Source organism: Chanodichthys erythropterus, chromosome 12, assembly GCF_024489055.1.
Source record: "Chanodichthys erythropterus isolate Z2021 chromosome 12, ASM2448905v1, whole genome shotgun sequence".
NCBI classification, from domain to species: Eukaryota; Metazoa; Chordata; class Actinopteri; order Cypriniformes; family Xenocyprididae; genus Chanodichthys; species Chanodichthys erythropterus.
Window position 1 is genome coordinate 60,271,715 of NC_090232.1, and position 26,607 is coordinate 60,298,321.

The window sequence follows — 26,607 nt, forward strand, 5'->3', positions numbered from 1 at the left end:
AGCCACCGGGCTTGGGCCCGCCATCGCTGCTCGCAGCTATATTTATTATTTTTATTTTTTTTTTATTTTTTTTTTTTCCGTCTTCCGGGGCTTTTTGGGGGCCTTAACATGCTCAAAAACTCTTGAAAATTGGCACACACATTGGAATCCGCGGCCATTAGGACGCCGGAGAGGCTGGTACCCGGGCGTGGCAGGGGGGCTCGACAGCGCCCCCTTGAAAAAAGTCTGAAAATTTGGTCCATATATTAAACATGCTTGCACGTATTAGTATGAAACTCGGTACACATATAGACCTCATCGGGCCGAACAACTTTCGCGCTCTAAGTTAATCGCCACGCCAACAGGAAGTCAGCTATTAAGGGTTGTTTGAAAAACGCATGCTCTGGAATTTGATATACTCCTCCTAGACGATTAATCCGATCGCCACCAAACTCGGTCAGCATGAAGTCAAGACACTGATGATTAAAAATTGCCAGGGGATTTTTGATATCTCGAACGGTTTGGCCGTGGCAAGGCAACGAATTTATGGCGAGAAAAAGGAAACAGGAAATGTGTTATAACGTCTTAATACATATATTGATCGTTATGAAACTTCACGAGTGTGTTCGTTATAGGAGTCTGATCACATGGATGTGACTATTGTGAGTCAAAGTTACAGCGCCACCAACTGGCAGCAGGAAGTGTATCACTTTTTGAAATGCTTTGAGATCACCCTCTTATTTTTACCTGATTTGCTTCAAACTTCATCAGTGTAATGTCAATACACAGCAGATGTAGACCTATGACAGGATTTTTGATATTTGAAATATTGTTGCCATGGCAACAGGTCAAACTGTAATAATATTCTTGAGTGTTTTTGAGGCTCTTAACATGCTTCAAATTGCATGAAACTCGACACACACATCAATATTGTCAACCAGTAGACATGGACAAAGCCATAGAAATGGGCGTGGTGGAGGGGCTCAGTAGCGCCACCTTTTGACAAAAGTGGGGGGGTTAGTTTTTCCTACAGTCACCAAACTCGGTACACATATTATTCTCATCAAGCCGGACAATTTTCTAATTTACATTCATTAGCTCCGACCAACAGGAAGTCAGCTATTTTGGTTTGAATGTTAATTTTTTGAAAAAACAGGCTATGAATTTTATACTACTACTCCTACAGGGTTTATCCAATTTACACCAAGCTTTTTTTAACTTGTTGCGAACACATTGAAGTTGTTTAATTGCAAACGGATTTTGGATATCTCAAACGGTTTGGCCGTGGCGAGGCAACGAATTTATGGCGAGAAAAGGGAAACAGGAAATGTGTTATAACTTCTGCATACATTGATTGATGTTTATGAAACTTCAGGAGTGTGTTGGTTGTAGTAGTCTGATCACATGGATGTAACTATTGTGAGTCAAAGTTATAGCGCCACCAAATGGCAGCAAGAAGTGTATCACTTTTAAAATGCTTTGAGATCACCCTCTTATTTTTACCTGATTTGCTTCAAAATTCATCAGAATAATGTTAAAACTTGGCACATGTAATCCTTTGAAAATGGGCAGGGAGGAGGGGCTCTATAACGGCACCTTGTAGTGCAGTAAATGTGGAGTGAATTTGACATAGTCCTTTGATGTTTAACCGTTTTAAGTGCCTATTGCCCGCTGTGCACAGTTGCCCTGAAGCCACCGGGCTTGGGCCCGCCATCGCTGCTCGCAGCTATATTTATTATTTTTATTATTTTTTTTTTTTTTTTCCGTCTTCCGGGGCTTTTTGGGGGCCTTAACATGCTCAAAAACTCTTGAAAATTGGCACACACATTGGAATCCGCGGCCATTAGGACGCCGGAGAGGCTGGTACCCGGGCGTGGCAGGGGGGCTCGACAGCGCCCCCTTGAAAAAAGTCTGAAAATTTGGTCCATATATTAAACATGCTTGCACGTATTAGTATGAAACTCGGTACACATATAGACCTCATCGGGCCGAACAACTTTCGCGCTCTAAGTTAATCGCCACGCCAACAGGAAGTCAGCTATTAAGGGTTGTTTGAAAAACGCATGCTCTGGAATTTGATATACTCCTCCTAGACGATTAATCCGATCGCCACCAAACTCGGTCAGCATGAAGTCAAGACACTGATGATTAAAAATTGCCAGGGGATTTTTGATATCTCGAACGGTTTGGCCGTGGCGAGGCAACGAATTTATGGCGAGAAAAAGGAAACAGGAAATGTGTTATAACGTCTTAATACATATATTGATCTTTATGATACTTCACGAGTGTGTTCGTTATAGGAGTCTGATCACATGGATGTGACTATTGTGAGTCAAAGTTATAGCGCCACCAACTGGCAGCAGGAAGTGTATCACTTTTTGAAATGTTTTGAGATCACCCTCTTATTTTTACCTGATTTGCTTCAAACTTCATCAGTGTAATGTCAATACACAGCAGATGTAGACCTATGACAGGATTTTTGATATTTGAAATATTGTTGCCATGGCAACAGGTCAAACTGTAATAATATTCTTGAGTGTTTTTGAGGCTCTTAACATGCTTCAAATTGCATGAAACTCGACACACACATCAATATTGTCAACCAGTAGACATGGACAAAGCCATAGAAATGGGCGTGGTGGAGGGGCTCAGTAGCGCCACCTTTTGACAAAAGTGGGGGTTAGTTTTTCCTACAGTCACCAAACTCGGTACACATATTATTCTCATCAAGCCGGACAATTTTCTAATTTACATTCATTAGCTCCGACCAACAGGAAGTCAGCTATTTTGGTTTGAATGTTAATTTTTTGAAAAAACAGGCTATGAATTTTATACTACTACTCCTACAGGGTTTATCCAATTTACACCAAGCTTTTTTTAACTTGTTGCGAACACATTGAAGTTGTTTAATTGCAAACGGATTTTGGATATCTCAAACGGTTTGGCCGTGGCGAGGCAACGAATTTATGGCGAGAAAAGGGAAACAGGAAATGTGTTATAACTTCTGCATACATTGATTGATGTTTATGAAACTTCAGGAGTGTGTTGGTTGTAGTAGTCTGATCACATGGATGTAACTATTGTGAGTCAAAGTTATAGCGCCACCAAATGGCAGCAAGAAGTGTATCACTTTTAAAATGCTTTGAGATCACCCTCTTATTTTTACCTGATTTGCTTCAAACTTCATCAGTGTAATGTCAATACACAGCAGATGTAGACCTATGACAGGATTTTTGATATTTGAAATATTGTTGCCATGGCAACAGGTCAAACTGTAATAATATTCTTGAGTGTTTTTGAGGCTCTTATCATGCTTCAAATTGCATGAAACTCGACACACACATCAATATTGTCAACCAGTAGACATGGACAAAGCCATAGAAATGGGCGTGGTGGAGGGGCTCAGTAGCGCCACCTTTTGACAAAAGTGGGGGTTAGTTTTTCCTACAGTCACCAAACTCGGTACACATATTATTCTCATCAAGCCGGACAATTTTCTAATTTACATTCATTAGCTCCGACCAACAGGAAGTCAGCTATTTTGGTTTGAATGTTAATTTTTTGAAAAAACAGGCTATGAATTTTATACTACTACTCCTACAGGGTTTATCCAATTTACACCAAGCTTTTTTTAACTTGTTGCTAACACATTGAAGTTGTTTAATTGCAAACGGATTTTGGATATCTCAAACGGTTTGGCCGTGGCGAGGCAACGAATTTATGGCAAGAAAAGGGAAACAAAGTGTTATAACTTCTGCATACATTAATTGATTTTGATGAAACTTTGGCTTAGTCTTCGTTGTACAAGGCTGATCACATGGATTTGACTATTGTGATTCAAAGTCATAGCGCCACCAATTGGAAGCAGAAAATGTGTCACTTTCAGCATACATTGAGATCACCCTCTTATTTTTACCTGATTTGCTTCAAAATTCATCAGAATAATGTTAAAACTTGGCACATGTAATCCTTTGAAAATGGGCAGGGAGGAGGGGCTCTATAACGGCACCTTGTAGTGCAGTAAATGTGGAGTGAATTTGACATAGTCCTTTGATGTTTAACCGTTTTAAGTGCCTATTGCCCGCTGTGCACAGTTGCCCTGAAGCCACCGGGGTGGCGGTGCCACCGGGCTTGGGCCCGCCATCGCTGCTCGCAGCTATATTTATTTATTTTTTTTTTTTTCCGTCTTCCGGGGCTTTTTGGGGGCCTTAACATGCTCAAAAACTCTTGAAAATTGGCACACACATTGGAATCCGCGGCCATTAGGACGCCGGAGAGGCTGGTACCCGGGCGTGGCAGGGGGGCTCGGCAGCGCCCCCTTGAAAAAAGTCTGAAAATTTGGTCCATATATTAAACATGCTTGCACGTATTAGTATGAAACTCGGTACACATATAGACCTCATCGGGCCGAACAACTTTCGCGCTCTAAGTTAATCGCCACGCCAACAGGAAGTCAGCTATTAAGGGTTGTTTGAAAAACGCATGCTCTGGAATTTGATATACTCCTCCTAGACGATTAATCCGATCGCCACCAAACTCGGTCAGCATGAAGTCAAGACACTGATGATTAAAAATTGCCAGGGGATTTTTGATATCTCGAACGGTTTGGCCGTGGCGAGGCAACGAATTTATGGCCAGAAAAAGGAAACAGGAAATGTGTTATAACGTCTTAATACATATATTGATCTTTATGAAACTTCACGAGTGTGTTCGTTATAGGAGTCTGATCACATGGATGTGACTATTGTGAGTCAAAGTTATAGCGCCACCAACTGGCAGCAGGAAGTGTATCACTTTTTGAAATGTTTTGAGATCACCCTCTTATTTTTACCTGATTTGCTTCAAACTTCATCAGTGTAATGTCAATACACAGCAGATGTAGACCTATGACAGGATTTTTGATATTTGAAATATTGTTGCCATGGCAACAGGTCAAACTGTAATAATATTCTTGAGTGTTTTTGAGGCTCTTAACATGCTTCAAATTGCATGAAACTCGACACACACATCAATATTGTCAACCAGTAGACATGGACAAAGCCATAGAAATGGGCGTGGTGGAGGGGCTCAGTAGCGCCACCTTTTGACAAAAGTGGGGGGGTTAGTTTTTCCTACAGTCACCAAACTCGGTACACATATTATTCTCATCAAGCCGGACAATTTTCTAATTTACATTCATTAGCTCCGACCAACAGGAAGTCAGCTATTTTGGTTTGAATGTTAATTTTTTTAAAAAACAGGCTATGAATTTTATACTACTACTCCTACAGGGTTTATCCAATTTACACCAAGCTTTTTTTAACTTGTTGCTAACACATTGAAGTTGTTTAATTGCAAACGGATTTTGGATATCTCAAACGGTTTGGCCGTGGCGAGGCAACGAATTTATGGCAAGAAAAGGGAAACAAAGTGTTATAACTTCTGCATACATTAATTGATTTTGATGAAACTTTGGCTTAGTCTTCGTTGTACAAGGCTGATCACATGGATTTGACTATTGTGATTCAAAGTCATAGCGCCACCAACTGGAAGCAGAAAATGTGTCACTTTCAGCATACATTGAGATCACCCTCTTATTTTTACCTGATTTGCTTCAAAATTCATCAGAATAATGTTAAAACTTGGCACATGTAATCCTTTGAAAATGGGCAGGGAGGAGGGGCTCTATAACGGCACCTTGTAGTGCAGTGAATGTGGAGTGAATTTGACATAGTCCTTTGATGTTTAACCGTTTTAAGTGCCTATTGCCCGCTGTGCACAGTTGCCCTGAAGCCACCGGGGTGGCGGTGCCACCGGGCTTGGGCCCGCCATCGCTGCTCGCAGCTATATTTATTATTTTTATTTATTTTTTATTTTTATTTTTTCCGTCTTCCGGGGCTTTTTGGGGGCCTTAACATGCTCAAAAACTCTTGAAAATTGGCACACACATTGGAATCCGCGGCCATTAGGACGCCGGAGAGGCTGGTACCCGGGCGTGGCAGGGGGGCTCGACAGCGCCCCCTTGAAAAAAGTCTGAAAATTTGGTCCATATATTAAACATGCTTGCACGTATTAGTATGAAACTCGGTACACATATAGACCTCATCGGGCCGAACAACTTTCGCGCTCTAAGTTAATCGCCACGCCAACAGGAAGTCAGCTATTAAGGGTTGTTTGAAAAACGCATGCTCTGGAATTTGATATACTCCTCCTAGACGATTAATCCGATCGCCACCAAACTCGGTCAGCATGAAGTCAAGACACTGATGATTAAAAATTGCCAGGGGATTTTTGATATCTCGAACGGTTTGGCCGTGGCAAGGCAACGAATTTATGGCGAGAAAAAGGAAACAGGAAATGTGTTATAACGTCTTAATACATATATTGATCGTTATGAAACTTCACGAGTGTGTTCGTTATAGGAGTCTGATCACATGGATGTGACTATTGTGAGTCAAAGTTACAGCGCCACCAACTGGCAGCAGGAAGTGTATCACTTTTTGAAATGTTTTGAGATCACCCTCTTATTTTTACCTGATTTGCTTCAAACTTCATCAGTGTAATGTCAATACACAGCAGATGTAGACCTATGACAGGATTTTTGATATTTGAAATATTGTTGCCATGGCAACAGGTCAAACTGTAATAATATTCTTGAGTGTTTTTGAGGCTCTTAACATGCTTCAAATTGCATGAAACTCGACACACACATCAATATTGTCAACCAGTAGACATGGACAAAGCCATAGAAATGGGCGTGGTGGAGGGGCTCAGTAGCGCCACCTTTTGACAAAAGTGGGGGGTTAGTTTTTCCTACAGTCACCAAACTCGGTACACATATTATTCTCATCAAGCCGGACAATTTTCTAATTTACATTCATTAGCTCCGACCAACAGGAAGTCAGCTATTTTGGTTTGAATGTTAATTTTTTGAAAAAACAGGCTATGAATTTTATACTACTACTCCTACAGGGTTTATCCAATTTACACCAAGCTTTTTTAACTTGTTGCGAACACATTGAAGTTGTTTAATTGCAAACGGATTTTGGATATCTCAAACGGTTTGGCCGTGGCGAGGCAACGAATTTATGGCAAGAAAAGTGAAACAAAGTGTTATAACTTCTGCATACATTAATTGATTTTGATGAAACTTTGGCTTACTCTTCGTTGTACAAGGCTGATCACATGGATTTGACTATTGTGATTCAAAGTCATAGCGCCACCAACTGGAAGCAGAAAATGTGTCACTTTCAGCATACATTGAGATCACCCTCTTATTTTTACCTGATTTGCTTCAAAATTCATCAGAATAATGTTAAAACTTGGCACATGTAATCCTTTGAAAATGGGCAGGGAGGAGGGGCTCTATAACGGCACCTTGTAGTGCAGTAAATGTGGAGTGAATTTGACATAGTCCTTTGATGTTTAACCGTTTTAAGTGCCTATTGCCCGCTGTGCACAGTTGCCCTGAAGCCACCGGGCTTGGGCCCGCCATCGCTGCTCGCAGCTATATTTATTATTTTTATTTTTTTTTTATTTTATTTTTTTTCCGTCTTCCGGGGCTTTTTGGGGGCCTTAACATGCTCAAAAACTCTTGAAAATTGGCACACACATTGGAATCCGCGGCCATTAGGACGCCGGAGAGGCTGGTACCCGGGCGTGGCAGGGGGGCTCGACAGCGCCCCCTTGAAAAAAGTCTGAAAATTTGGTCCATATATTAAACATGCTTGCACGTATTAGTATGAAACTCGGTACACATATAGACCTCATCGGGCCGAACAACTTTCGCGCTCTAAGTTAATCGCCACGCCAACAGGAAGTCAGCTATTAAGGGTTGTTTGAAAAACGCATGCTCTGGAATTTGATATACTCCTCCTAGACGATTAATCCGATCGCCACCAAACTCGGTCAGCATGAAGTCAAGACACTGATGATTAAAAATTGCCAGGGGATTTTTGATATCTCGAACGGTTTGGCCGTGGCAAGGCAACGAATTTATGGCGAGAAAAAGGAAACAGGAAATGTGTTATAACGTCTTAATACATATATTGATCGTTATGAAACTTCACGAGTGTGTTCGTTATAGGAGTCTGATCACATGGATGTGACTATTGTGAGTCAAAGTTACAGCGCCACCAACTGGCAGCAGGAAGTGTATCACTTTTTGAAATGCTTTGAGATCACCCTCTTATTTTTACCTGATTTGCTTCAAACTTCATCAGTGTAATGTCAATACACAGCAGATGTAGACCTATGACAGGATTTTTGATATTTGAAATATTGTTGCCATGGCAACAAGTCAAACTGTAATAATATTCTTGAGTGTTTTTGAGGCTCTTAACATGCTTCAAATTGCATGAAACTCGACACACACATCAATATTGTCAACCAGTAGACATGGACAAAGCCATAGAAATGGGCGTGGTGGAGGGGCTCAGTAGCGCCACCTTTTGACAAAAGTGGGGGGTTAGTTTTTCCTACAGTCACCAAACTCGGTACACATATTATTCTCATCAAGCCGGACAATTTTCTAATTTACATTCATTAGCTCCGACCAACAGGAAGTCAGCTATTTTGGTTTGAATGTTAATTTTTTGAAAAAACAGGCTATGAATTTTATACTACTACTCCTACAGGGTTTATCCAATTTACACCAAGCTTTTTTAACTTGTTGCGAACACATTGAAGTTGTTTAATTGCAAACGGATTTTGGATATCTCAAACGGTTTGGCCGTGGCGAGGCAACGAATTTATGGCGAGAAAAGGGAAACAGGAAATGTGTTATAACTTCTGCATACATTGATTGATGTTTATGAAACTTCAGGAGTGTGTTGGTTGTAGTAGTCTGATCACATGGATGTAACTATTGTGAGTCAAAGTTATAGCGCCACCAAATGGCAGCAAGAAGTGTATCACTTTTAAAATGCTTTGAGATCACCCTCTTATTTTTACCTGATTTGCTTCAAACTTCATCAGTGTAATGTCAATACACAGCAGATGTAGACCTATGACAGGATTTTTGATATTTGAAATATTGTTGCCATGGCAACAGGTCAAACTGTAATAATATTCTTGAGTGTTTTTGAGGCTCTTAACATGCTTCAAATTGCATGAAACTCGACACACACATCAATATTGTCAACCAGTAGACATGGACAAAGTCATAGAAATGGGCGTGGTGGAGGGGCTCAGTAGCGCCACCTTTTGACAAAAGTGGGGGGGTTAGTTTTTCCTACAGTCACCAAACTCGGTACACATATTGTTCTCATCAAGCCGGACAATTTTCTAATTTACATTCATTAGCTCCGACCAACAGGAAGTCGGCTATTTTTGTTTGAATGTTAATTTTTTGAAAAAACAGGCTATGAATTTTATACTACTACTCCTACAGGGTTTATCCAATTTACACCAAGCTTTTTTAACTTGTTGCAAACACATTGAAGTTGTTTAATTGCAAACGGATTTTGGATATCTCAAACGGTTTGGCCGTGGCGAGGCAACGAATTTATGGCAAGAAAAGGGAAACAAAGTGTTATAACTTCTGCATACATTAATTGATTTTGATGAAACTTTGGCTTAGTCTTCGTAGTACAAGGCTGATCACATGGATTTGACTATTGTGATTCAAAGTCATAGCGCCACCAACTGGAAGCAGAAAATGTGTCACTTTCAGCATACATAGAGATCACCCTCTTATTTTTACCTGATTTGCTTCAAAATACATCAGAATAATGTTAAAACTTGGCACATGTAATCCTTTGAAAATGGGCAGGGAGGAGGGGCTCTATAGCGGCACCTTGTAGTGCAGTAAATGTGGAGTGAATTTGACATAGTCCTTTGATGTTTAACCGTTTTAAGTGCCTATTGCCCGCTGTGCACAGTTGCCCTGAAGCCACCGGGGTGGCGGTGCCACCGGGCTTGGGCCCGCCATCGCTGCTCGCAGCTATATATATATATTTTTTTTTTTTTTTTTTTTTTTTTTTCCGTCTTCCGGGGCTTTTTGGGGGCCTTAACATGCTCAAAAACTCTTGAAAATTGGCACACACATTGGAATCCGCGGCCATTAGGACGCCGGAGAGGCTGGTACCCGGGCGTGGCAGGGGGGCTCAACAGCGCCCCCTTGAAAAAAGTCTGAAAATTTGGTCCATATATTAAACACGCTTGCACGTATTAGTATGAAACTCAGTACACATATAGACCTCATCGGGCCGAACAACTTTCGTGCTCTGAGTTAAACACCACGCCAACAGGAAGTCAGCTATTAAGGGTTGTTTGAAAAACGCATGCTCTGGAATTTGATATACTCCTCCTAGACGATTAATCCGATCGCCACCAAACTCGGTCAGCATGAAGTCAGGACACTGATGATTAAAAATTGCCAGGGGATTTTTGATATCTCGAACGGTTTGGCCGTGGCGAGGCAACGAATTTATGGCGAGAAAAAGGAAACAGGAAATGTTTTATAACGTCTGCATACATATATTGATCTTTATGAAACTTCACGAGTGTGTTTGTTATAGGAGTCTGATCACATGGATGTGACTATTGTGAGTCAAAGTTATAGCGCCACCAACTGGCAGCAGGAAGTGTATCACTTTTTGAAATGTTTTGAGATCACCCTCTTATTTTTACCTGATTTGCTTCAAACTTCATCAGTGTAATGTCAATACACAGCAGATGTAGACCTATGACAGGATTTTTGATATTTGAAATATTGTTGCCATGGCAACAGGTCAAACTGTAATAATATTCTTGAGTGTTTTTGAGGCTCTTAACATGCTTCAAATTGCATGAAACTCGACACACACATCAATATTGTCAACCAGTAGACATGGACAAAGCCATAGAAATGGGCGTGGTGGAGGGGCTCAGTAGCGCCACCTTTTGACAAAAGTGGGGGTTAGTTTTTCCTACAGTCACCAAACTCGGTACACATATTATTCTCATCAAGCCGGACAATTTTCTAATTTACATTCATTAGCTCCGACCAACAGGAAGTCAGCTATTTTGGTTTGAATGTTAATTTTTTGAAAAAACAGGCTATGAATTTTATACTACTACTCCTACAGGGTTTATCCAATTTACACCAAGCTTTTTTTAACTTGTTGCGAACACATTGAAGTTGTTTAATTGCAAACGGATTTTGGATATCTCAAACGGTTTGGCCGTGGCGAGGCAACGAATTTATGGCGAGAAAAGGGAAACAGGAAATGTCTTATAACTTCTGCATACATTAATTGATGTTTATGAAACTTCAGGAGTGTGTTGGTTGTAGTAGTCTGATCACATGGATGTAACTATTGTGAGTCAAAGTTATAGCGCCACCAAATGGCAGCAAGAAGTGTATCACTTTTAAAATGCTTTGAGATCACCCTCTTATTTTTACCTGATTTGCTTCAAACTTCATCAGTGTAATGTCAATACACAGCAGATGTAGACCTATGACAGGATTTTTGATATTTGAAATATTGTTGCCATGGCAACAGGTCAAACTGTAATAATATTCTTGAGTGTTTTTGAGGCTCTTAACATGCTTCAAATTGCATGAAACTCGACACACACATCAATATTGTCAACCAGTAGACATGGACAAAGCCATAGAAATGGGCGTGGTGGAGGGGCTCAGTAGCGCCACCTTTTGACAAAAGTGGGGGGGTTAGTTTTTCCTACAGTCACCAAACTCGGTACACATATTATTCTCATCAAGCCGGACAATTTTCTAATTTACATTCATTAGCTCCGACCAACAGGAAGTCAGCTATTTTGGTTTGAATGTTAATTTTTTGAAAAAACAGGCTATGAATTTTATACTACTACTCCTACAGGGTTTATCCAATTTACACCAAGCTTTTTTAACTTGTTGCGAACACATTGAAGTTGTTTAATTGCAAACGGATTTTGGATATCTCAAACGGTTTGGCCGTGGCGAGGCAACGAATTTATGGCAAGAAAAGTGAAACAAAGTGTTATAACTTCTGCATACATTAATTGATTTTGATGAAACTTTGGCTTACTCTTCGTTGTACAAGGCTGATCACATGGATTTGACTATTGTGATTCAAAGTCATAGCGCCACCAACTGGAAGCAGAAAATGTGTCACTTTCAGCATACATTGAGATCACCCTCTTATTTTTACCTGATTTGCTTCAAAATTCATCAGAATAATGTTAAAACTTGGCACATGTAATCCTTTGAAAATGGGCAGGGAGGAGGGGCTCTATAACGGCACCTTGTAGTGCAGTAAATGTGGAGTGAATTTGACATAGTCCTTTGATGTTTAACCGTTTTAAGTGCCTATTGCCCGCTGTGCACAGTTGCCCTGAAGCCACCGGGCTTGGGCCCGCCATCGCTGCTCGCAGCTATATTTATTATTTTTATTTTTTTTTTATTTTATTTTTTTTCCGTCTTCCGGGGCTTTTTGGGGGCCTTAACATGCTCAAAAACTCTTGAAAATTGGCACACACATTGGAATCCGCGGCCATTAGGACGCCGGAGAGGCTGGTACCCGGGCGTGGCAGGGGGGCTCGACAGCGCCCCCTTGAAAAAAGTCTGAAAATTTGGTCCATATATTAAACATGCTTGCACGTATTAGTATGAAACTCGGTACACATATAGACCTCATCGGGCCGAACAACTTTCGCGCTCTAAGTTAATCGCCACGCCAACAGGAAGTCAGCTATTAAGGGTTGTTTGAAAAACGCATGCTCTGGAATTTGATATACTCCTCCTAGACGATTAATCCGATCGCCACCAAACTCGGTCAGCATGAAGTCAAGACACTGATGATTAAAAATTGCCAGGGGATTTTTGATATCTCGAACGGTTTGGCCGTGGCAAGGCAACGAATTTATGGCGAGAAAAAGGAAACAGGAAATGTGTTATAACGTCTTAATACATATATTGATCGTTATGAAACTTCACGAGTGTGTTCGTTATAGGAGTCTGATCACATGGATGTGACTATTGTGAGTCAAAGTTACAGCGCCACCAACTGGCAGCAGGAAGTGTATCACTTTTTGAAATGCTTTGAGATCACCCTCTTATTTTTACCTGATTTGCTTCAAACTTCATCAGTGTAATGTCAATACACAGCAGATGTAGACCTATGACAGGATTTTTGATATTTGAAATATTGTTGCCATGGCAACAAGTCAAACTGTAAAAATATTCTTGAGTGTTTTTGAGGCTCTTAACATGCTTCAAATTGCATGAAACTCGACACACACATCAATATTGTCAACCAGTAGACATGGACAAAGCCATAGAAATGGGCGTGGTGGAGGGGCTCAGTAGCGCCACCTTTTGACAAAAGTGGGGGGGTTAGTTTTTCCTACAGTCACCAAACTCGGTACACATATTATTCTCATCAAGCCGGACAATTTTCTAATTTACATTCATTAGCTCCGACCAACAGGAAGTCAGCTATTTTGGTTTGAATGTTAATTTTTTGAAAAAACAGGCTATGAATTTTATACTACTACTCCTACAGGGTTTATCCAATTTACACCAAGCTTTGTTTAACTTTTTGCGAACACATTGAAGTTGTTTAATTGCAAACGGATTTTGGATATCTCAAACGGTTTGGCCGTGGCGAGGCAACGAATTTATGGCGAGAAAAGGGAAACAGGAAATGTGTTATAACTTCTGCATACATTGATTGATGTTTATGAAACTTCAGGAGTGTGTTGGTTGTAGTAGTCTGATCACATGGATGTAACTATTGTGAGTCAAAGTTATAGCGCCACCAAATGGCAGCAAGAAGTGTATCACTTTTAAAATGCTTTGAGATCACCCTCTTATTTTTACCTGATTTGCTTCAAACTTCATCAGTGTAATGTCAATACACAGCAGATGTAGACCTATGACAGGATTTTTGATATTTGAAATATTGTTGCCATGGCAACAGGTCAAACTGTAATAATATTCTTGAGTGTTTTTGAGGCTCTTAACATGCTTCAAATTGCATGAAACTCGACACACACATCAATATTGTCAACCAGTAGACATGGACAAAGTCATAGAAATGGGCGTGGTGGAGGGGCTCAGTAGCGCCACCTTTTGACAAAAGTGGGGGTTAGTTTTTCCTACAGTCACCAAACTCGGTACACATATTGTTCTCATCAAGCCGGACAATTTTCTAATTTACATTCATTAGCTCCGACCAACAGGAAGTCGGCTATTTTTGTTTGAATGTTAATTTTTTGAAAAAACAGGCTATGAATTTTATACTACTACTCCTACAGGGTTTATCCAATTTACACCAAGCTTTTTTTAACTTGTTGCAAACACATTGAAGTTGTTTAATTGCAAACGGATTTTGGATATCTCAAACGGTTTGGCCGTGGCGAGGCAACGAATTTATGGCAAGAAAAGGGAAACAAAGTGTTATAACTTCTGCATACATTAATTGATTTTGATGAAACTTTGGCTTAGTCTTCGTAGTACAAGGCTGATCACATGGATTTGACTATTGTGATTCAAAGTCATAGCGCCACCAACTGGAAGCAGAAAATGTGTCACTTTCAGCATACATAGAGATCACCCTCTTATTTTTACCTGATTTGCTTCAAAATACATCAGAATAATGTTAAAACTTGGCACATGTAATCCTTTGAAAATGGGCAGGGAGGAGGGGCTCTATAGCGGCACCTTGTAGTGCAGTAAATGTGGAGTGAATTTGACATAGTCCTTTGATGTTTAACCGTTTTAAGTGCCTATTGCCCGCTGTGCACAGTTGCCCTGAAGCCACCGGGGTGGCGGTGCCACCGGGCTTGGGCCCGCCATCGCTGCTCGCAGCTATATATTTTTTTTTTTTTTTTTTTTTTTTCGTCTTCCGGGGCTTTTTGGGGGCCTTAACATGCTCAAAAACTCTTGAAAATTGGCACACACATTGGAATCCGCGGCCATTAGGACGCCGGAGAGGCTGGTACCCGGGCGTGGCAGGGGGGCTCAACAGCGCCCCCTTGAAAAAAGTCTGAAAATTTGGTCCATATATTAAACACGCTTGCACGTATTAGTATGAAACTCAGTACACATATAGACCTCATCGGGCCGAACAACTTTCGTGCTCTGAGTTAAACACCACGCCAACAGGAAGTCAGCTATTAAGGGTTGTTTGAAAAACGCATGCTCTGGAATTTGATATACTCCTCCTAGACGATTAATCCGATCGCCACCAAACTCGGTCAGCATGAAGTCAGGACACTGATGATTAAAAATTGCCAGGGGATTTTTGATATCTCGAACGGTTTGGCCGTGGCGAGGCAACGAATTTATGGCGAGAAAAAGGAAACAGGAAATGTTTTATAACGTCTGCATACATATATTGATCTTTATGAAACTTCACGAGTGTGTTTGTTATAGGAGTCTGATCACATGGATGTGACTATTGTGAGTCAAAGTTATAGCGCCACCAACTGGCAGCAGGAAGTGTATCACTTTTTGAAATGTTTTGAGATCACCCTCTTATTTTTACCTGATTTGCTTCAAACTTCATCAGTGTAATGTCAATACACAGCAGATGTAGACCTATGACAGGATTTTTGATATTTGAAATATTGTTGCCATGGCAACAGGTCAAACTGTAATAATATTCTTGAGTGTTTTTGAGGCTCTTAACATGCTTCAAATTGCATGAAACTCGACACACACATCAATATTGTCAACCAGTAGACATGGACAAAGCCATAGAAATGGGCGTGGTGGAGGGGCTCAGTAGCGCCACCTTTTGACAAAAGTGGGGGTTAGTTTTTCCTACAGTCACCAAACTCGGTACACATATTATTCTCATCAAGCCGGACAATTTTCTAATTTACATTCATTAGCTCCGACCAACAGGAAGTCAGCTATTTTGGTTTGAATGTTAATTTTTTGAAAAAACAGGCTATGAATTTTATACTACTACTCCTACAGGGTTTATCCAATTTACACCAAGCTTTTTTAACTTGTTGCGAACACATTGAAGTTGTTTAATTGCAAACGGATTTTGGATATCTCAAACGGTTTGGCCGTGGCGAGGCAACGAATTTATGGCGAGAAAAGGGAAACAGGAAATGTCTTATAACTTCTGCATACATTAATTGATGTTTATGAAACTTCAGGAGTGTGTTGGTTGTAGTAGTCTGATCACATGGATGTAACTATTGTGAGTCAAAGTTATAGCGCCACCAAATGGCAGCAAGAAGTGTATCACTTTTAAAATGCTTTGAGATCACCCTCTTATTTTTACCTGATTTGCTTCAAACTTCATCAGTGTAATGTCAATACACAGCAGATGTAGACCTATGACAGGATTTTTGATATTTGAAATATTGTTGCCATGGCAACAGGTCAAACTGTAATAATATTCTTGAGTGTTTTTGAGGCTCTTAACATGCTTCAAATTGCATGAAACTCGACACACACATCAATATTGTCAACCAGTAGACATGGACAAAGCCATAGAAATGGGCGTGGTGGAGGGGCTCAGTAGCGCCACCTTTTGACAAAAGTGGGGGGTTAGTTTTTCCTACAGTCACCAAACTCGGTACACATATTATTCTCATCAAGCCGGACAATTTTCTAATTTACATTCATTAGCTCCGACCAACAGGAAGTCAGCTATTTTGGTTTGAATGTTAATTTTTTGAAAAAACAGGCTATGAATTTTATACTACTACTCCTACAGGGTTTATCCAATTTACACCAAGCTTTTTTTAACTTGTTGCGAACACATTGAAGTTGTTTAATTGCAAACGGATTTTGGATATCTCAAACGGTTTGGCCGTGGCGAGGCAACAAATTTATGGCAAGAAAAGGGAAACAAAGTGTTATAACTTCTGCATACATTAATTGATTTTGATGAAACTTTGGCTTAGTCTTCGTTGTACAAGGCTGATCACATGGATTTGACTATTGTGATTCAAAGTCATAGCGCCACCAACTGGAAGCAGAAAATGTGTCACTTTCAGCATACATTGAGATCACCCTCTTATTTTTACCTGATTTGCTTCAAAATTCATCAGAATAATGTTAAAACTTGGCACATGTAATCCTTTGAAAATGGGCAGGGAGGAGGGGCTCTATAACGGCACCTTGTAGTGCAGTAAATGTGGAGTGAATTTGACATAGTCCTTTGATGTTTAACCGTTTTAAGTGCCTATTGCCCGCTGTGCACAGTTGCCCTGAAGCCACCGGGCTTGGGCCCGCCATCGCTGCTCGCAGCTATATTTATTATTTTTTATTTTTTTATTTTTTTTATTTTTTTCCGACTTCCGGGGCTTTTTGGGGGCCTTAACATGCTCAAAAACTCTTGAAAATTGGCACACACATTGGAATCCGCGGCCATTAGGACGCCGGAGAGGCTGGTACCCGGGCGTGGCAGGGGGGCTCGACAGCGCCCCCTTGAAAAAAGTCTGAAAATTTGGTCCATATATTAAACATGCTTGCACGTATTAGTATGAAACTCGGTACACATATAGACCTCATCGGGCCGAACAACTTTCGCGCTCTAAGTTAATCGCCACGCCAACAGGAAGTCAGCTATTAAGGGTTGTTTGAAAAACGCATGCTCTGGAATTTGATATACTCCTCCTAGACGATTAATCCGATCGCCACCAAACTCGGTCAGCATGAAGTCAAGACACTGATGATTAAAAATTGCCAGGGGATTTTTGATATCTCGAACGGTTTGGCCGTGGCGAGGCAACGAATTTATGGCGAGAAAAAGGAAACAGGAAATGTGTTATAACGTCTTAATACATATATTGATCGTTATGAAACTTCACGAGTGTGTTCGTTATAGGAGTCTGATCACATGGATGTGACTATTGTGAGTCAAAGTTACAGCGCCACCAACTGGCAGCAGGAAGTGTATCACTTTTTGAAATGCTTTGAGATCACCCTCTTATTTTTACCTGATTTGCTTCAAACTTCATCAGTGTAATGTCAATACACAGCAGATGTAGACCTATGACAGGATTTTTGATATTTGAAATATTGTTGCCATGGCAACAGGTCAAACTGTAATAATATTCTTGAGTGTTTTTGAGGCTCTTAACATGCTTCAAATTGCATGAAACTCGACACACACATCAATATTGTCAACCAGTAGACATGGACAAAGCCATAGAAATGGGCGTGGTGGAGGGGCTCAGTAGCGCCACCTTTTGACAAAAGTGGGGGTTAGTTTTTCCTACAGTCACCAAACTCGGTACACATATTATTCTCATCAAGCCGGACAATTTTCTAATTTACATTCATTAGCTCCGACCAACAGGAAGTCAGCTATTTTGGTTTGAATGTTAATTTTTTGAAAAAACAGGCTATGAATTTTATACTACTACTCCTACAGGGTTTATCCAATTTACACCAAGCTTTTTTTAACTTGTTGCGAACACATTGAAGTTGTTTAATTGCAAACGGATTTTGGATATCTCAAACGGTTTGGCCGTGGCGAGGCAACGAATTTATGGCGAGAAAAGGGAAACAGGAAATGTGTTATAACTTCTGCATACATTGATTGATGTTTATGAAACTTCAGGAGTGTGTTGGTTGTAGTAGTCTGATCACATGGATGTAACTATTGTGAGTCAAAGTTATAGCGCCACCAAATGGCAGCAAGAAGTGTATCACTTTTAAAATGCTTTGAGATCACCCTCTTATTTTTACCTGATTTGCTTCAAAATTCATCAGAATAATGTTAAAACTTGGCACATGTAATCCTTTGAAAATGGGCAGGGAGGAGGGGCTCTATAACGGCACCTTGTAGTGCAGTAAATGTGGAGTGAATTTGACATAGTCCTTTGATGTTTAACCGTTTTAAGTGCCTATTGCCCGCTGTGCACAGTTGCCCTGAAGCCACCGGGCTTGGGCCCGCCATCGCTGCTCGCAGCTATATTTATTATTTTTATTTTTTTTTTATTTTTTTTTTTTCCGTCTTCCGGGGCTTTTTGGGGGCCTTAACATGCTCAAAAACTCTTGAAAATTGGCACACACATTGGAATCCGCGGCCATTAGGACGCCGGAGAGGCTGGTACCCGGGCGTGGCAGGGGGGCTCGACAGCGCCCCCTTGAAAAAAGTCTGAAAATTTGGTCCATATATTAAACATGCTTGCACGTATTAGTATGAAACTCGGTACACATATAGACCTCATCGGGCCGAACAACTTTCGCGCTCTAAGTTAATCGCCACGCCAACAGGAAGTCAGCTATTAAGGGTTGTTTGAAAAACGCATGCTCTGGAATTTGATATACTCCTCCTAGACGATTAATCCGATCGCCACCAAACTCGGTCAGCATGAAGTCAGGACACTGATGATTAAAAATTGCCAGGGGATTTTTGATATCTCGAACGGTTTGGCCGTGGCGAGGCAACGAATTTATGGCGAGAAAAAGGAAACAGGAAATGTTTTATAACGTCTGCATACATATATTGATCTTTATGAAACTTCACGAGTGTGTTTGTTATAGGAGTCTGATCACATGGATGTGACTATTGTGAGTCAAAGTTATAGCGCCACCAACTGGCAGCAGGAAGTGTATCACTTTTTGAAATGTTTTGAGATCACCCTCTTATTTTTACCTGATTTGCTTCAAACTTCATCAGTGTAATGTCAATACACAGCAGATGTAGACCTATGACAGGATTTTTGATATTTGAAATATTGTTGCCATGGCAACAGGTCAAACTGTAATAATATTCTTGAGTGTTTTTGAGGCTCTTAACATGCTTCAAATTGCATGAAACTCGACACACACATCAATATTGTCAACCAGTAGACATGGACAAAGCCATAGAAATGGGCGTGGTGGAGGGGCTCAGTAGCGCCACCTTTTGACAAAAGTGGGGGTTAGTTTTTCCTACAGTCACCAAACTCGGTACACATATTATTCTCATCAAGCCGGACAATTTTCTAATTTACATTCATTAGCTCCGACCAACAGGAAGTCAGCTATTTTGGTTTGAATGTTAATTTTTTGAAAAAACAGGCTATGAATTTTATACTACTACTCCTACAGGGTTTATCCAATTTACACCAAGCTTTTTTTAACTTGTTGCGAACACATTGAAGTTGTTTAATTGCAAACGGATTTTGGATATCTCAAACGGTTTGGCCGTGGCGAGGCAACGAATTTATGGCGAGAAAAGGGAAACAGGAAATGTCTTATAACTTCTGCATACATTAATTGATGTTTATGAAACTTCAGGAGTGTGTTGGTTGTAGTAGTCTGATCACATGGATGTAACTATTGTGAGTCAAAGTTATAGCGCCACCAAATGGCAGCAAGAAGTGTATCACTTTTAAAATGCTTTGAGATCACCCTCTTATTTTTACCTGATTTGCTTCAAACTTCATCAGTGTAATGTCAATACACAGCAGATGTAGACCTATGACAGGATTTTTGATATTTGAAATATTGTTGCCATGGCAACAGGTCAAACTGTAATAATATTCTTGAGTGTTTTTGAGGCTCTTAACATGCTTCAAATTGCATGAAACTCGACACACACATCAATATTGTCAACCAGTAGACATGGACAAAGCCATAGAAATGGGCGTGGTGGAGGGGCTCAGTAGCGCCACCTTTTGACAAAAGTGGGGGGGTTAGTTTTTCCTACAGTCACCAAACTCGGTACACATATTATTCTCATCAAGCCGGACAATTTTCTAATTTACATTCATTAGCTCCGACCAACAGGAAGTCAGCTATTTTGGTTTGAATGTTAATTTTTTGAAAAAACAGGCTATGAATTTTATACTACTACTCCTACAGGGTTTATCCAATTTACACCAAGCTTTTTTTAACTTGTTGCGAACACATTGAAGTTGTTTAATTGCAAACGGATTTTGGATATCTCAAACGGTTTGGCCGTGGCGAGGCAACGAATTTATGGCAAGAAAAGTGAAACAAAGTGTTATAACTTCTGCATACATTAATTGATTTTGATGAAACTTTGGCTTACTCTTCGTTGTACAAGGCTGATCACATGGATTTGACTATTGTGATTCAAAGTCATAGCGCCACCAACTGGAAGCAGAAAATGTGTCACTTTCAGCATACATTGAGATCACCCTCTTATTTTTACCTGATTTGCTTCAAAATTCATCAGAATAATGTTAAAACTTGGCACATGTAATCCTTTGAAAATGGGCAGGGAGGAGGGGCTCTATAACGGCACCTTGTAGTGCAGTAAATGTGGAGTGAATTTGACATAGTCCTTTGATGTTTAACCGTTTTAAGTGCCTATTGCCCGCTGTGCACAGTTGCCCTGAAGCCACCGGGCTTGGGCCCGCCATCGCTGCTCGCAGCTATATTTATTATTTTTATTTTTTTTTTTTTTTTTTTTTTTCCGTCTTCCGGGGCTTTTTGGGGGCCTTAACATGCTCAAAAACTCTTGAAAATTGGCACACACATTGGAATCCGCGGCCATTAGGACGCCGGAGAGGCTGGTACCCGGGCGTGGCAGGGGGGCTCGACAGCGCCCCCTTGAAAAAAGTCTGAAAATTTGGTCCATATATTAAACATGCTTGCACGTATTAGTATGAAACTCGGTACACATATAGACCTCATCGGGCCGAACAACTTTCGCGCTCTAAGTTAATCGCCACGCCAACAGGAAGTCAGCTATTAAGGGTTGTTTGAAAAACGCATGCTCTGGAATTTGATATACTCCTCCTAGACGATTAATCCGATCGCCACCAAACTCGGTCAGCATGAAGTCAAGACACTGATGATTAAAAATTGCCAGGGGATTTTTGATATCTCGAACGGTTTGGCCGTGGCAAGGCAACGAATTTATGGCGAGAAAAAGGAAACAGGAAATGTGTTATAACGTCTTAATACATATATTGATCGTTATGAAACTTCACGAGTGTGTTCGTTATAGGAGTCTGATCACATGGATGTGACTATTGTGAGTCAAAGTTACAGCGCCACCAACTGGCAGCAGGAAGTGTATCACTTTTTGAAATGCTTTGAGATCACCCTCTTATTTTTACCTGATTTGCTTCAAACTTCATCAGTGTAATGTCAATACACAGCAGATGTAGACCTATGACAGGATTTTTGATATTTGAAATATTGTTGCCATGGCAACAAGTCAAACTGTAAAAATATTCTTGAGTGTTTTTGAGGCTCTTAACATGCTTCAAATTGCATGAAACTCGACACACACATCAATATTGTCAACCAGTAGACATGGACAAAGCCATAGAAATGGGCGTGGTGGAGGGGCTCAGTAGCGCCACCTTTTGACAAAAGTGGGGGTTAGTTTTTCCTACAGTCACCAAACTCGGTACACATATTATTCTCATCAAGCCGGACAATTTTCTAATTTACATTCATTAGCTCCGACCAACAGGAAGTCAGCTATTTTGGTTTGAATGTTAATTTTTTGAAAAAACAGGCTATGAATTTTATACTACTACTCCTACAGGGTTTATCCAATTTACACCAAGCTTTTTTTAACTTGTTGCGAACACATTGAAGTTGTTTAATTGCAAACGGATTTTGGATATCTCAAACGGTTTGGCCGTGGCGAGGCAACGAATTTATGGCGAGAAAAGGGAAACAGGAAATGTGTTATAACTTCTGCATACATTGATTGATGTTTATGAAACTTCAGGAGTGTGTTGGTTGTAGTAGTCTGATCACATGGATGTAACTATTGTGAGTCAAAGTTATAGCGCCACCAAATGGCAGCAAGAAGTGTATCACTTTTAAAATGCTTTGAGATCACCCTCTTATTTTTACCTGATTTGCTTCAAACTTCATCAGTGTAATGTCAATACACAGCAGATGTAGACCTATGACAGGATTTTTGATATTTGAAATATTGTTGCCATGGCAACAGGTCAAACTGTAATAATATTCTTGAGTGTTTTTGAGGCTCTTAACATGCTTCAAATTGCATGAAACTCGACACACACATCAATATTGTCAACCAGTAGACATGGACAAAGTCATAGAAATGGGCGTGGTGGAGGGGCTCAGTAGCGCCACCTTTTGACAAAAGTGGGGGGGTTAGTTTTTCCTACAGTCACCAAACTCGGTACACATATTGTTCTCATCAAGCCGGACAATTTTCTAATTTACATTCATTAGCTCCGACCAACAGGAAGTCGGCTATTTTTGTTTGAATGTTAATTTTTTGAAAAAACAGGCTATGAATTTTATACTACTACTCCTACAGGGTTTATCCAATTTACACCAAGCTTTTTTTAACTTGTTGCAAACACATTGAAGTTGTTTAATTGCAAACGGATTTTGGATATCTCAAACGGTTTGGCCGTGGCGAGGCAACGAATTTATGGCAAGAAAAGGGAAACAAAGTGTTATAACTTCTGCATACATTAATTGATTTTGATGAAACTTTGGCTTAGTCTTCGTAGTACAAGGCTGATCACATGGATTTGACTATTGTGATTCAAAGTCATAGCGCCACCAACTGGAAGCAGAAAATGTGTCACTTTCAGCATACATAGAGATCACCCTCTTATTTTTACCTGATTTGCTTCAAAATACATCAGAATAATGTTAAAACTTGGCACATGTAATCCTTTGAAAATGGGCAGGGAGGAGGGGCTCTATAGCGGCACCTTGTAGTGCAGTAAATGTGGAGTGAATTTGACATAGTCCTTTGATGTTTAACCGTTTTAAGTGCCTATTGCCCGCTGTGCACAGTTGCCCTGAAGCCACCGGGGTGGCGGTGCCACCGGGCTTGGGCCCGCCATCGCTGCTCGCAGCTATATTTATTTATTTTTTTTTTTATTTTTTTTCCGTCTTCCGGGGCTTTTTGGGGGCCTTAACATGCTCAAAAACTCTTGAAAATTGGCACACACATTGGAATCCGCGGCCATTAGGACGCCGGAGAGGCTGGTACCCGGGCGTGGCAGGGGGGCTCAACAGCGCCCCCTTGAAAAAAGTCTGAAAATTTGGTCCATATATTAAACACGCTTGCACGTATTAGTATGAAACTCAGTACACATATAGACCTCATCGGGCCGAACAACTTTCGTGCTCTGAGTTAAACACCACGCCAACAGGAAGTCAGCTATTAAGGGTTGTTTGAAAAACGCATGCTCTGGAATTTGATATACTCCTCCTAGACGATTAATCCGATCGCCACCAAACTCGGTCAGCATGAAGTCAGGACACTGATGATTAAAAATTGCCAGGGGATTTTTGATATCTCGAACGGTTTGGCCGTGGCGAGGCAACGAATTTATGGCGAGAAAAAGGAAACAGGAAATGTTTTATAACGTCTGCATACATATATTGATCTTTATGAAACTTCACGAGTGTGTTTGTTATAGGAGTCTGATCACATGGATGTGACTATTGTGAGTCAAAGTTATAGCGCCACCAACTGGCAGCAGGAAGTGTATCACTTTTTGAAATGTTTTGAGATCACCCTCTTATTTTTACCTGATTTGCTTCAAACTTCATCAGTGTAATGTCAATACACAGCAGATGTAGACCTATGACAGGATTTTTGATATTTGAAATATTGTTGCCATGGCAACAGGTCAAACTGTAATAATATTCTTGAGTGTTTTTGAGGCTCTTAACATGCTTCAAATTGCATGAAACTCGACACACACATCAATATTGTCAACCAGTAGACATGGACAAAGCCATAGAAATGGGCGTGGTGGAGGGGCTCAGTAGCGCCACCTTTTGACAAAAGTGGGGGGTTAGTTTTTCCTACAGTCACCAAACTCGGTACACATATTATTCTCATCAAGCCGGACAATTTTCTAATTTACATTCATTAGCTCCGACCAACAGGAAGTCAGCTATTTTGGTTTGAATGTTAATTTTTTGAAAAAACAGGCTATGAATTTTATACTACTACTCCTACAGGGTTTATCCAATTTACACCAAGCTTTTTTAACTTGTTGCGAACACATTGAAGTTGTTTAATTGCAAACGGATTTTGGATATCTCAAACGGTTTGGCCGTGGCGAGGCAACGAATTTATGGCGAGAAAAGGGAAACAGGAAATGTCTTATAACTTCTGCATACATTAATTGATGTTTATGAAACTTCAGGAGTGTGTTGGTTGTAGTAGTCTGATCACATGGATGTAACTATTGTGAGTCAAAGTTATAGCGCCACCAAATGGCAGCAAGAAGTGTATCACTTTTAAAATGCTTTGAGATCACCCTCTTATTTTTACCTGATTTGCTTCAAACTTCATCAGTGTAATGTCAATACACAGCAGATGTAGACCTATGACAGGATTTTTGATATTTGAAATATTGTTGCCATGGCAACAGGTCAAACTGTAATAATATTCTTGAGTGTTTTTGAGGCTCTTAACATGCTTCAAATTGCATGAAACTCGACACACACATCAATATTGTCAACCAGTAGACATGGACAAAGCCATAGAAATGGGCGTGGTGGAGGGGCTCAGTAGCGCCACCTTTTGACAAAAGTGGGGGTTAGTTTTTCCTACAGTCACCAAACTCGGTACACATATTATTCTCATCAAGCCGGACAATTTTCTAATTTACATTCATTAGCTCCGACCAACAGGAAGTCAGCTATTTTGGTTTGAATGTTAATTTTTTGAAAAAACAGGCTATGAATTTTATACTACTACTCCTACAGGGTTTATCCAATTTACACCAAGCTTTTTTTAACTTGTTGCGAACACATTGAAGTTGTTTAATTGCAAACGGATTTTGGATATCTCAAACGGTTTGGCCGTGGCGAGGCAACAAATTTATGGCAAGAAAAGGGAAACAAAGTGTTATAACTTCTGCATACATTAATTGATTTTGATGAAACTTTGGCTTAGTCTTCGTTGTACAAGGCTGATCACATGGATTTGACTATTGTGATTCAAAGTCATAGCGCCACCAACTGGAAGCAGAAAATGTGTCACTTTCAGCATACATTGAGATCACCCTCTTATTTTTACCTGATTTGCTTCAAAATTCATCAGAATAATGTTAAAACTTGGCACATGTAATCCTTTGAAAATGGGCAGGGAGGAGGGGCTCTATAACGGCACCTTGTAGTGCAGTAAATGTGGAGTGAATTTGACATAGTCCTTTGATGTTTAACCGTTTTAAGTGCCTATTGCCCGCTGTGCACAGTTGCCCTGAAGCCACCGGGCTTGGGCCCGCCATCGCTGCTCGCAGCTATATTTATTATTTTTTATTTTTTTATTTTTTTTATTTTTTTCCGACTTCCGGGGCTTTTTGGGGGCCTTAACATGCTCAAAAACTCTTGAAAATTGGCACACACATTGGAATCCGCGGCCATTAGGACGCCGGAGAGGCTGGTACCCGGGCGTGGCAGGGGGGCTCGACAGCGCCCCCTTGAAAAAAGTCTGAAAATTTGGTCCATATATTAAACATGCTTGCACGTATTAGTATGAAACTCGGTACACATATAGACCTCATCGGGCCGAACAACTTTCGCGCTCTAAGTTAATCGCCACGCCAACAGGAAGTCAGCTATTAAGGGTTGTTTGAAAAACGCATGCTCTGGAATTTGATATACTCCTCCTAGACGATTAATCCGATCGCCACCAAACTCGGTCAGCATGAAGTCAAGACACTGATGATTAAAAATTGCCAGGGGATTTTTGATATCTCGAACGGTTTGGCCGTGGCGAGGCAACGAATTTATGGCGAGAAAAAGGAAACAGG